Below are 13,452 nucleotides of genomic sequence, written 5' to 3'. Positions count from 1 at the left end.
GAGTACCTCTTGCATGTACTGTATGTCTTGTAACAGAGGGTACATAATGACGAATACATTCATTGTACTTTGCTTGCCATATATTGTGTCTTTATATGCTGGCCTGAACTCCTGTTTTTTTCTATTTGTGTATGTTCCTGTACAGTGGGTTCTTTATTTTTGTGCAAGAAAATGAATAAGGCTTAGTCTGCACCATATCCATGAAGCATACAGCATACCAAAAGAGGCATGTCAGTTCAAAAACACCTATCGAAATACTTAGCATGTATATGAAGGGAAAACTTTGTCAGTAGCTAACCATTTTTTTAAAAAAAAACCATGGGGATAGAGGCAAACTCTGTTGAACTTCAGCTTTGACACCTGCCTTGCCCTATTTCTTTAACACTTCATATCAAAACAGTCTCTGAAATACAACAGGCACTCCTGGGAGACTATCTGACAAAAACAGGCTGAAGTCTGCATGAAACCATACAATAGCTTCTTTGGTGGTTGCTGCAGTTTTCATATTGTGCACATAATTATGGAATTCAAAAGAGGTTGCTGTAACCACCGGCCAGCTGATCGGTTGTTACAGCAACCTCGGAAGGCGCAGTTTCAGGGAATGCATCTTCCAAGAGACCCCCTGTAACCATCCATCTACTGATCGTCAGTTTCAGGGAGTCAATTTGATGTCTCTGCAGATAGGAATATGAGCATAAAAGCACAACAATTTTCCCTCTTCAGAAAAGGCAGTTTGTATTCAAAGTGCTTTCTCCAGTGCTTTGAATGCAAACTGTTTCCTCTGGGGAGGAAAAAAAGAGCTCAGTTTAAAAATGGGCCACTTTATTCCCTTTTCTCAGAAAGCAGTTTGTATTCAAAACAGCATTCTTTTTATTTCCACGGAAAGCAGTTTGCATTCAAAGTTCTGAAAGAAGTGCTCTGAATACAAGCTGCTTCCTCTCGCTCCCCCCTCAACTGTACTCCCCTAGTACAGCCAATCCCAGCTGCTTGTTGGAGCTTCAGATGTGCAGGGTTCTTTCAAGCACAAACAACCAGACAGTCCTTGGTACTTGAAGCCCTGACAATCAGCTGATAGCCTGGGCTTCAAAATGCCTTGCAAAATACTTTGAAAGTCAGTGGTACCTGAAGAACTCTTTTTGGCTCAGCTTTATTTGCCCCATTACAGGCACCAGCAGCAGGGCAGATGAGTGTAGCTTGGTCAAAATATCCTGGCAGGCCTAATTAGGCCCACACGTTGGAGATTCCCCACCCCTGCTGTAAAGAGTCTATCTCATATCCTTCTATTCATTAAGGGTGTTGTATAAAAACAAATGCTAAAATATTTACCACCGTTATACATTATGCTAATGTTAGAACATTGTAAGAAACTAGGGTAAGCATGCTTTGCAAAATTGCAAAGCTGTTTCGGCTCCATGCACTTTTATAACAAGGACTGGATATAAATGAAGCAATCCAATAAATGTTCCATTGGATGAACTTTGTTTACTGTACTGCAACTCACCAGCAGAACAGAATGGAAACAGTACAAGCCAATATTAAGGATGGTGCCTTGCAAAACATTTGTTGCATTAAATAGCTGTAATTCAGTTGGACAACATGATTGGGAAACCTTGGATAAAAACCAGATAAAATATTTGCAAATGCACAGTGTAATATATAATACTGGCTTTGCGTACTTCTCTCACATTAAAATTGAAAGTACTTCAGTCTATTGATTTTGTTAAATTTGTAGTTTGCCAGTTCTCTACACAGTAATGTCTAAGCCTCACATAACCTGTGAGGCAAGTTAAGTTGAGAAAGTGACTTGTTCTATGCCATCTGGTGAGATCCAATGAACAAGCCCAACACCCTAATCCATAGTCAAAACAAAACAAATTCCTTCCAGTAGCACCTTAAAGACCAACTAAGTCAGTTCTTGGTATGAGCTTTCGTGTGCATGCACACTTCTTCAGATACACATGAAGAAGTGTGCATTCAGATACACATGAAGAAGTGTGCATGCACACGAAAGCTCATACCAAGAACTGACTTAGTTGGTCTTTAAGGTGCTACTGGAAGGAATTTGTTTTGTTTTGACTATGGCAGACCAACACAGCTACCTATCTGTAACCCTAATCCATACTCTGTCTAGACATATGGCACATTCCACCTTAGCACTATCAACAATATGAACAATATCAACACTGTGCCATTAACTTATAATATATTCACACTAAAACTTACCACATTTATACAAAATTTGCAAGTGTGCACCTAATGGTGTGGACACATACCATATGTCATTTTAGGCAAACTGAATTGTAAAGCAAAATAAAATGTTCTATCTGCCGTCTACTTAATTTTAGATTCAGATTTTACATGGTGGTTTATTTTTTATGAAACAGTAGTCTTTGTTCATTAGCAAGGCAAGGGACCACATCTGTTTCTCATTAAGTACCTTGTTCATCTTGTAGCGTATTTTGCCCCTGTCAAGGACTCTCTTGAACAGTGATGAGTTCCAAAACTAAAGATTGTGTAAATTTTCTGGACCACCTTGAATTGGATCCAGCACTATTAGCAAGTGTCACAGCAGGAAAACGGCCCCTTTCTGACAGCTGTGCTAGTCAACTTCCTTCAGGTGATTTGGAATAATATCAAAGAGAATAGATGTATTCCACAGCATTTGTCAGAACAAACCCTTTCTCCAGAATTTTGTGTGTGCACACCTTCCTTTTGTTTCTCATCTCTACCAGCCCCTCCCCAAAATGTTTGTCCCTCACTTAAAGGGGTAACTGGCTAGACTGGCTTTGGCACTGCCACTGCTTAAGCCAGAGCTTCCCGTGCACTGCCATGGTCCTCACTAAGAATTGTAAGGCATCCACAGAGGCATCAGCCATATGAGCTAAGGTCTTGGGCAGCTTTACTATTCCCTGTTGGTTATGAGTGGCCTCAGGTGAGACATCTTTCAGAAGGGACTGAGCCCAGATGTAGGCTGTTCTGGCCAATAAGGAGGTTGCTGCTGAAGCCCTAATGGCCATGCTGAAGCTTCTTATCTCATCAATCACAAAATTGGTGTGGTATAAGCAAATTTTTATTTTGAACTGTGGCCCAGAGAAAAAATTTGAGAATCAGTGGACTAGACTGTAACTATCATTAAGAAGTGATATGCTGATTCAAGACTATTCATAAACTTTGGACCATTCAGTTTCCTGAGTTCCATAATGTATGTATACATCTGACAACAGATAACAGAGAGTCTTCCAACTAGCATTCACCAGACAAAATGGACATGGGTCTACTTTACATATGGATACCATTATATCCCCAAGGACAGTCAATGCTCATCAGAGGATCTGATGAAATTAGTCCAAACTATGTGGAAATGGCTTTGCTTCAAATAAATATATTTTCCCCTAAACCAGCAGCCACCAAGTTGAGTCGATTCCAAGCAATTTTGTTTGCAAAACAGGTGGCAAAATTAATTGTAGTGGGCAGAAGATAATTCAGTCTCTAGAGGAAGACAGCCTGGATTCACAAGGCCATTAATCACCTGGAATAGCTATGCTTGATGGCACTTTCATCTGAAATGGCAGAAGAGAAGACGCCTTGGCTGTCACAGAAAACACTATTTTAAATGCTCTTTCCCACAATCACTAAGCTTCAATAGGAGTCAAATACAACCTTTGATGTAGTGATTTATCATCCCTCTCAGATTCAAAATAAAGTAAGGTGTGTGTGAAATAGCACAGTGAAGTATGAGATAATTCACTGAAGCCACTGTGTCCATTTGTTGATCAATCTACTATTCTACAAAGGTCATTGAAAAAGCAACCATCTAACTCTGGGGCGAAATCCCCAGAATTCTGTAATCCACTAAGCTCTGTGTATCTTTGAGGACAGCCAGCCCACAAAGGTAAAAAGGTAAAGGTAAAGTACCCCTGGATGGTGACACTCAATAATTGGTCCCCTAATTATTGGAATACACCTGTGCTCAAAATGGAAGCCACAAGTCCTGAGTTAGTTTGAAAGAACCAAATTGTCATTAACTTAAGCAAACTTTTCCTTGTATGAGGATGATGAGCTATCAAGGCCCTGCCCAGGATCTCTGAAGTTCTAGACACAAAATGTAAGTTCCTGACTGAGAATGATGAGGCAAATTAGGAGACCCTATTGGTTTCCAGGCTACTACAATAATCAAGGTCAGCTACCTTGATTCCCCAACATCAGGAACAGTGAGAGTGGGATCAAGTTGAGGTGACACCCAGTGATGCAATAAATGGCAGGCTTTGCTTTAGCAAAGAGGAGAACCAAGTAGCTATAGAAAACAGCCTGCTGATTGTTTCAGGAAGAAGCAAATTCAGTAATGCTTCTAGAAGTCAGCCACAAAAGCCTGTTGTTGGCGGAAAATCCATACTGGCCAAATCCAATGAAGTCTGCTTTTCAGTACTAATCTTAGACTGAAATTGGACATTTCTCTGATTTTTTGCAAGGCAGTTTCCCATATTCAAGTGGAAGCTTTGGTGTTTGTTCCTGAGGCTTAGCAAACTGATTCTTGCTACTTTCCAGTTCCAGCACCTTCTATCACCAAGAGGACAAACTACTACTTCCTATCATTCCTTGAACCACTGGTGGTGCCAAAACTTATACTTCAGTCGGTAAATTGAAGTTGATCAGGACTGTCAATGGAACTTAGGGGAGAGGATTCCCCCCCCCCTCCAAGATGAAGGGCCACATTCCCATGTGGGCAACTTTCTCAGGCCACAGGACAGTGGTGGCCAGAGGGCCAAAGGCAAAAGTGAACAAAGCAAAGAATAAGAAAATACAGTAGACTAATTTCTACACAAACACTCTCTCACACCCACTATGTCCTCTTTTCAGGATGCCAAGATGCATCATTTGAGTTCAAGACACATTCTAGCTAGGCAAAAAATACTCAAGGAGCTGTTGTGGTGTGGGGGCAGTGGGGGTGTAGCTGAGATGGGGTGGTGGCCTGGGAAGAGTCCCAAAGGCCAGAACAAAAATGCCTGAGGGGATAGATTTGTAATTTAGGAGTGGTGACTGACTCTATCTATCTGTCTGTCTGTCTGTCTACACACACACAACCCACAGAAGACGTAGTGACTACAGGCTTTAAGTTAGCAAACTGGGAGACTGGCTTTTCTGGGGGCATCTGATTTGACTGAATTGTCATGTTTACTTTGTTGCTCTTTTCACTGGCAACCTCTCCTTTTTTCCTTACCTCATTTTCCTGTGTACATAATCACATTGAATAAAGGACAGCTGGCAAGAGCCCTACACTGGTCTATGACAAACTATACAGATCTTTAGGGACTGAAGCTTGAGTGTTGTGCCTCTCAGACCAATATACTACACAATCTGCTCTCACATTCTCTCTCCACTGCTGAAATGAAGTGAGTTCAGGAGAATGCTGAAAATGCTGCCCTGTAAACTATAAAAGACAATGGTGCTTCTCCAGATAGCCAAAGGGTAAGAAAACGTCTTCTTCCTTATTTCCAAATTTGTAATTGCATTCTCAGAGTTGTGGTAGTATAAAATTGTGTAGTTAAAAAGATAATTAATAAAAGGTTCTGACACCACTGGAAGAAAGGGCGGGACACCCAGTGGCCCGTGAAAAGTACTACATGCATTTATTTTAAATAAATAAATAAATAACCCCACACTGCACCCCAATTTGGGTTCTGAACATTGGAGGATCCTAATCCATCCCATACATTATGTAGTTAACTCACTGAATATTTGGCGCCATTATGTTTACTTTGTAATCTCTGATATGCTGAAATCACACAATGAAGAAAAAGAAACCTTAAAAGCTGAGCTGAAGCAGAAGCACATCACAGCTGTGAACAGGTTAAAAATGAAACTAAAGCAGGTTTTCTCACAACATTCTGTATGCCCCTTTCCAAGAACCAAAATTACTGAAAAATTGGTACAACACATATGAAATTAAAATGTTCAAGTTAACAAACCTCAGTATTAGACTTGATACTTTAAAATTATGGATTTCCAGTCTACCAAACACTTCTATGGAAAAAATGGTGACAATGCTCCACCGAGTTAAATATGTACTGTCTACTTGCAACTGAAATTTATGGAATAAAAACACCAGACGTTTGAAACAGAGAAAAAGAGAGGGAGGGAGAGTTAATTACAAAAATTAACAAAAACCCTTTATGAATAAAGGTGTGATGATTCACTGACCAAAGGGTCCCCCCGAAGGTTTTTTTCCTTAGGAAGGTTGTGAAAACACTTCAGTGATTATGAGTGCACAATATGGCAGTATAGTGCATGCAGTAAGGAGGTCTCTTGAGCACGTCTGTTTGTTTAAGGTGTTATAGACTAAAAAGCAATATTTTCAGGGACATCTTGAGATTTGTTAAGAATTCCTACCACATTCAGAGTTTTAGGGTCACATGGCTGCAGCATGAAACTCACTTACATAAGTCAACAGATTCTTTTAAAACCATTGATAGTAGTCCTTCAGGGACTTTACTAGGGTTAAAAGTCTAGCCATATATTCTTTTACCTGAGCAAATATTATTTAATACTACTTGGAATTAAGCAGACACCAAGAGACAATTAACCATTAGAAACTGGCAATGACATTTTTGAACACGTGTTTGCATGTATGTATTATTGCAAACTCTTTAGATTTTGCAATCTAAAGAACAACTATGATTTTAATGGCAAACTCCTTTGCATCTGCCAGCTGGCAGCTGTAAATATTATAAGTGCTGACACAATAAATGCATACATTGACTGATGGAATGACCAAGATATATGTGTGTGCACATACACTTTGTAATGCACAAGCATTTGACACTAGCACCTGAAAAATCACGAAACTTTAAAATTAAGAATGACTGGCTCTCTCAGTCACCAAAAATTCACATTAATATCCATAAATTCATGCATATCAACCCACAGTAACCTTGAAGCAACTTATAAATCTGGCCTTTATTTCACAGTAGTATTTCAAACTATGTTAGACAAGATATGCAAGAAATTAATTGAGAATTTTCCTACCAAGGAAAGCCAAAAAAGAGACTTAAAGAGAATGCATTATAAGGGTTAACAAAAAAAAGGGGGGGGGGCTTATAAAAATACCATTCTATTTGAATAATTGTTGGGATACAAATTTAGCAAGCAATAGAGCCTAAAACACACGTTGACAAGAATCCTTATTTACGCTACAAATGCGTGAAACAGTGACCATATGTTCACGTAAATAATATGTTTCTTAAAGGCATATCATTTAAGCATAGATAGGAATTTATAAAAGATTGCAGGGGTCTTTTTTGCACACTGTTCTCTGTCTTTTTGGCACCCTTGTAAGATTCTGCATTACACAGTTACAAGAAAAGCTTTGCTGTCTACAGCTACTTCCCCAGAGTAAACTCAGGTCCTTTGGCTATTTCCAGTACTAGGAACATTATACCAGAATCTTTGTCCTAGTTGTGGCTTAATGAAGATGTGAAATAGCATTGAAACAGTGGCACCCCATAGCTCAAAAACCCAGGGGTGGGGGGTGAGAAGTGCTCATCCAATCTTACCTTCTGGAACTGTCTCTGGAGATAAGACCAGAACCACTGCAGAATGCTGCACTTCATGCCAGTCTCCCATAGACAGTCCAGAAGGCTATTATGGCTGATCGGATGCCGAGTCCTCCATTCCTCTCCTGATAAAGGTCACCCATCAAGGCAGCAAAGAAAGACTCAGATTGGAATGGGTTTAGATGATTCTTTTTAAATTTGGTTTCCCATACGTCGTTGGACTACAACTCCCATCATCCCTAACTTAAGCAGGACCAGTGGTCAGGGATAATTGGAGTTGTAGACCAACAACATCTGGGGATCCAAGTTTGAAAAAGGCTGGTCGCAACATTAAACTACTCTGCTTAACTAATTCTGGCTTATTTACACGTCTAAACATGACCAGGGTGACTAAGGGTGGTTTGTTTGGGGCAACACACCTCAATCTGAAACTATGGCTTGAACTTGGCTTTGAATATTGACTTATGCGAACTGTGGTTTATGTCCAAACACAATAACTCTAATTTGTTCCATTGCTTCGTGAGGTAAGAGCTCAAAAAACAAAACCATCCACACAGTGAAGAGACTTTCATTTGCATTTTCAGAATACAACCCACCCCTCCTCAGCTTCTTTTGCTTGCTTTAAATAGTAAAATGTAGTACTACTGCATACCCCACAACATTTATCCGATGAAAATAGGGACATCCTAAGGAAAAGCGGGACACTGGCATCACAGGAGCAGTGTGGCAGGAAGATTCAAGTACAAGCAAAGAAACAATTAAACATTTCAGTGTAATATAATATAGTATATATTTTTTAATTATTTGCAGAATGTTGGTAGATGTATTTTCAAAATGAGAGCAAGAACATTAAGTGATATTGAGGACAATCCTAGTTGTGATCGGGAATCGCTGTTCAAACAGAGTGCTGGAAAACAGCACTAGCTCTTCTTCAAGAGTTCTCCAAGACATACTGTTATGAACAGAGAACAGGGAAAAGAGAATGGCTTCTTTGTGTAGATGTGGAGATGAGAGTTTGTTTGTCTCAAATTAGACCTAATATAAATGAGATTACCCAGCAAAAGCAAGCTCACACTTCTCATTGAGGCTCTTTTAGAATTAAATTTTGGGAATGATTCATGGTCTTATGTAGCTGCACTTTTTGGATGTCCCATGATCATATTACCAGTATAAAGTCGTTGTGTTCTATGTTATAAATCAAGCACTGTTAAGGAGTTTTTTCTTTTTGTTTTCCAATGTAGTTCTTCTCAATAAATAAACTGGAGTGTCACAAGTACATTTTTATTCTGAAAGTGTGGCCCAGAGAAAAAAGTTTGAGAACTACTGCTCTAAACTCCAACAGCATTAAACCGTTAGTAGGGGGGAGGGGAGAGACTTATATAAGCTTTGCATAGCCAGTGTAATTTAAGAAGTTGAAAATTGCCTTGTAAAAGTAATGGCAATTGCAGACATCAATCTAATCATTGTGTTGTGAATCTCTTAAAAAGTGAAATATATTTAGCATTTAAAAATTACTACATAGAGCATTCTTGGCTGTGTATTTTTTTGCACCAAGTAAACTTATTTAAGTGTCTTCATACACCTACCGTATTTACTTGAGTCTAATGTGCCATCGAATCTAATGAGCACCTCAATTTTCAGAACCTTCCTGGCAAATGTAAATGTGTCATTGAATCTAACACACACCTTAATTTTTGCAACGTAACTTGGCCAAAAAAGGTGAGCATTAGATTCGAGTAAAAGGTGCAAGATATGGAATGGCTCTGTGAATGAAAAGTGGTAGGTAAGGAGCTTGTGAGGTAGAGACCAGAGTTTTGCCTGATGCATCCAAAGATAATGAGAAGAATGAGTGAAAATAAATGAGATCAAAGTGGGAACGTAGAAGACTAAAATAAGTGGTGAGATCAGGCAAAAGAAAGAAAACCTTGTAAGATGTATGTGGTTGCAGAGAGTACAAACAGCTAAATGTATAGCTTTCTAGAAAGTAAAAAAATATACTGCCTAATGGTTACCACCTTCAGGTAGGAATGATCTGTTTCATGTGGGTGGCAAATGCCCAATAGGGATAGGTTTCCAGGCTGACCAGGAAAAAGCAACCACAGACCCAGCATGATTGACCATGTAAGCACACCCAGAAGGTCATATAATTATCAGATTAAAAATTCTGCCTAAACTAAAATTCCTTAATCTTCATAACCATAATAAATATCATACCGTTCAGCCAAGGTTTTGATATGGCATAATAAGAAAAAAAAGTCTTATCCAGAAGTTATGGAAATATGTAAAAGAAAGCAATGGAAAAAAAACCTGGAAATATTTGGGAGAAGTGGTCTGACAGAAGGTCTACAAGCATGAATCTGTATTACAGAGTCAGCTGTAAAATTGATTGAAATTGTAACCAGAACACAAGTGGCTCAGTGTTTAAGAGGGTAATGCAGTAGTCTATAAAATTTGCCACTACTGTGTGATGTCAGTACTTTATTTCATGGATTAACTCATGGCAGCCATTCTGGGTTTAAAGGCTGGCTTAAGAGAAAATAGGGAGGCCATTTACTCACTGAATGAAAATTTGTTGGCAGTGTTCCTATCTGTCTTAACAGTACCATGAATAATGAATTTATTTTTTTAGGGGGTGGGTTGGTTAGATGGGGAAAGATACCTTTTCCTGCAGAAGAAATTATAGGATTTGCAGGTTCGCTAACCTGCCTACTCAAAGTGTGGGTGTTTAAGCTATATGGATTGTGAGACAGCACCATACAGTAGACCGAATATGATGGTGCAAGCCTTGCTTAGAGCCCTAGAACAGCAGCTGTCTGTATCTCTCACAAATAAAAGATATACCTGCAACCCAAGTGTCCCAAACAAATTTGGCAAACACGATTCTGTTGGATTCCCATAGCTTCCCTAAACTGAGCAGCCACAAGAAATTCATCCTCACCCTCCACATCATGGATTGGGGAGCTAACAATCATCCATAGTTTCACCCAAAGTCATTTGAGACCTATTTCATATTAATAAAACTGAACTAGCCCCTGAGCAGAAACTCATGCATGCAGTTTATAGTGAGCTACCCCACACCCAACATTCCAGAAACCAATTTGATCAAAGGGAGAATTCCTATTTGGCCCAAGAGGTGACCAGCTAGTCCCACCCCTGTAATGCAAGGGAAGGTGTGATGTCATCCCCTGGTCTTCCTTGTTTAAATAACTCTTGGGTTCTCTTTGGCCCAGTTGTGCCTACTTTCTCCAGATGTGTGTCACGTCTTGCAGCATACCAAAAAGGAACTCACTAGTCTCTTGTGCATATTTACAAAACCTACAGACAACCCATCTTACCACAAAGGAGATGTGCAGCTCACAGCTTATGATATGGGAAGTAGCACTCAACTGCAGGAGGTAAGCTGTCCTTATTTTGAAGCTAAACTAATAGATACCAAACTAATTCCATGTATAATCTGCATAGCCTTATAATGGTGGACACTATTTAATCAGCTCTCAAAAAGTGGTTTGTTCAGTCACTCATAAACAGCACACAGGATTAGATTGCGCAGTAGCATTTGTCAGAATTGAGACCAACCAAAATATAATAAAATATAAAGAAAAGTAATTGTAGATAAAAGAATAGCTACTTCAAAAATTCACGCATTTATCAATATGTACACAAATCCTGGGTCCCTGGCACATTGAATTTATATGATAAATGAAGCTGAATACTCATGTTTTCTTGTAAATGTTGCATTAGCAACACACACAAAATGCATTATGGATGCTCCTTAAATATATAATGTGTGAAGTAGAAGACACATCTCTCTGGTATGCACCATAACTCAAGAAAAGCGAATGGGAACACACACACACACACACACACACACACACTCCAAATTTATACATATCAATTAATTGGGGGGTATTTGTGTATAAGTTTCTAGAGTATATCAAAGAAATGACCAAAAAAGGAACATATTTAAATACTAACAATTCAGATATTTGATCTGTTCATCCCTTTATATAACAATAAATGAATGGTGCAATGATTCAATTCCTTTGTCATATAACCACACCTTATGTGGAGATCTTCCACCAAAAGGGTAAAAAAAAAAAAAAAAGCTCTTGCAAAACCCTTTCCCTAGAGAATATGCACACAATACCAGGTCTTCAGGAACCTTTGAGGGGTTGGTAGTCTGTTAAATGCATAAATGAAACCAGATGTCAGAGTCAGACAGTATTATATGGCTCTTTAGTCACATAATAAAAACTCTAATTAATTTTTTTTGGGAGATAGCATGGCTTAAATATCAAGTGCATATATGCAGCATTTACAAAGATTTCTTTCCCCTAGGTGTCGAAAGCATGTCAATGACATTTCAGAATAATCCTCCAGATCTCTGAAATAAACTGAAATATTGTGGTGCAAGCTGTAAAATCACAGAAAAAATACTGTATATAGAAAATTCTAAACTTCAAACAAATGATTACAAAAGAATTACTTCCACAGTTTGGAACCAGATATAAATTGTATTTTATTATAGCCTGTTTATATTAGCAATCCTTCTTCAATTCAAAGCTGGTTAAAATCGCAATTTTTAACAAAAAAGCCTGGACTCTCCAATGAAACACATTACTGTAGTTTGATACATACCAGATAAAAAAGCTCTCACCAAAGAAACAAAATATTATCCCTTTGGAATGAGGTCTGACTGCCACTGAACACAACAGGAGACTATTGACTTTAGTCAAATTGTTGCACAAAGAATCTTAAAGCAACATAAGAACAAAAGAACACTCTCTTTTGAGTTTAGGTATACATTAGGTAAAACGAGTTTTAGTACAAATACTAACTAATCTTTGCTTGCAATAAGTAAATAACTACACAAAACGTTTGAAGCAACAGACCTCTGTTTACTACTTTCTATGTGAAAGAATAAAATTTGATTACCGAGCAATTTGGGTGATTGTGGGGAGTGGTTGGGAATGCAAAGCAGAACTCCAGGATTTTTTGTGCCCTTCCTGCTTGGCACAACCAGGGGTGGGATTCTGTGTCCTTTCAGCTTGACGCAGCTAGGGTGGGAGGCATGTTTATACCGTACATGCACACACATGTGAGATATGCATACATGTGGGTGGAGCTTGCTGGGGAAATGAGGTTTACAGGATTCAAGCCCCCCCCCCAAAAAAACTCCAAACATTGTCAAACATTTCCCACCATCACTGAGGGAACACTCTCAGTGGTCCATCTGCAGGTGCTCCAGGAATGTAGGTGCCATCCTACAGCAGAATATGCACTTGCGCGCATTTCAAAGCTGCCTCTGAGTGGCTTTAATAGATCTTCATCAAAAAGGAAACTATGGTTAATTAGAACAGTGTTGGCTTGATAGTGGGTGGACATGAAGGGACTATGTGTGCAGGTAAAATACTTGTGCATATCTCAACATAATAAGCTGAGATATGGTTGTCTGAATGCAACCAGGGTTCCAACTTCTTACTTGCAACATCATATTGATGTTTGAGAAACTGCCTTTTTAAATTTAAATTGCTATCAATAATATTATTGCAAGAAATGTTATATAAGGACAAAGAAGAACTATGATTAAAAATATTGGTCTCAGATAACTATCATGAGTTTTACGCATTATACATTAATAATTGATGCTAGCCCTGCTCTGCAGGAAGAAATAGCCATGGAAATATTATTATACACTAAATACTCAACTCCAGACACATGGCTGCAATTTATCCAACCTGCCCATCAATTGTCAGGTTTCTTTAAGCTCAACAGAAAACATTCCAGTGCTAAAATGAAGTGGCATGCAAAAGTGAAAGAAAAAGAACCATAAAGGTGCTCTAATGGGACAACAAAATCTGTAACTCCCCTGAAGCAATGCCCCCAAAAATGAGAAGTAGAA

At 38.8% G+C, this 13,452-nt stretch overlaps 1 protein-coding gene across 2 annotated transcripts in view; it reads right to left on the bottom strand.

The window, feature by feature from the left end:
- The window catches only part of ROBO1 (roundabout guidance receptor 1), a 585,029-nt gene that overhangs the window by 441,490 nt on the left and 130,087 nt on the right, over positions 1-13,452 (bottom strand). The window lies entirely within an intron of this gene.

Source organism: Podarcis erhardii (genome assembly GCF_964252035.2).
Source record: "Podarcis erhardii genome assembly, chromosome: 4".
Lineage (NCBI taxonomy): Eukaryota > Metazoa > Chordata > Lepidosauria > Squamata > Lacertidae > Podarcis > Podarcis erhardii.
This window is presented reverse-complemented; position numbering and strand designations above follow the sequence as displayed.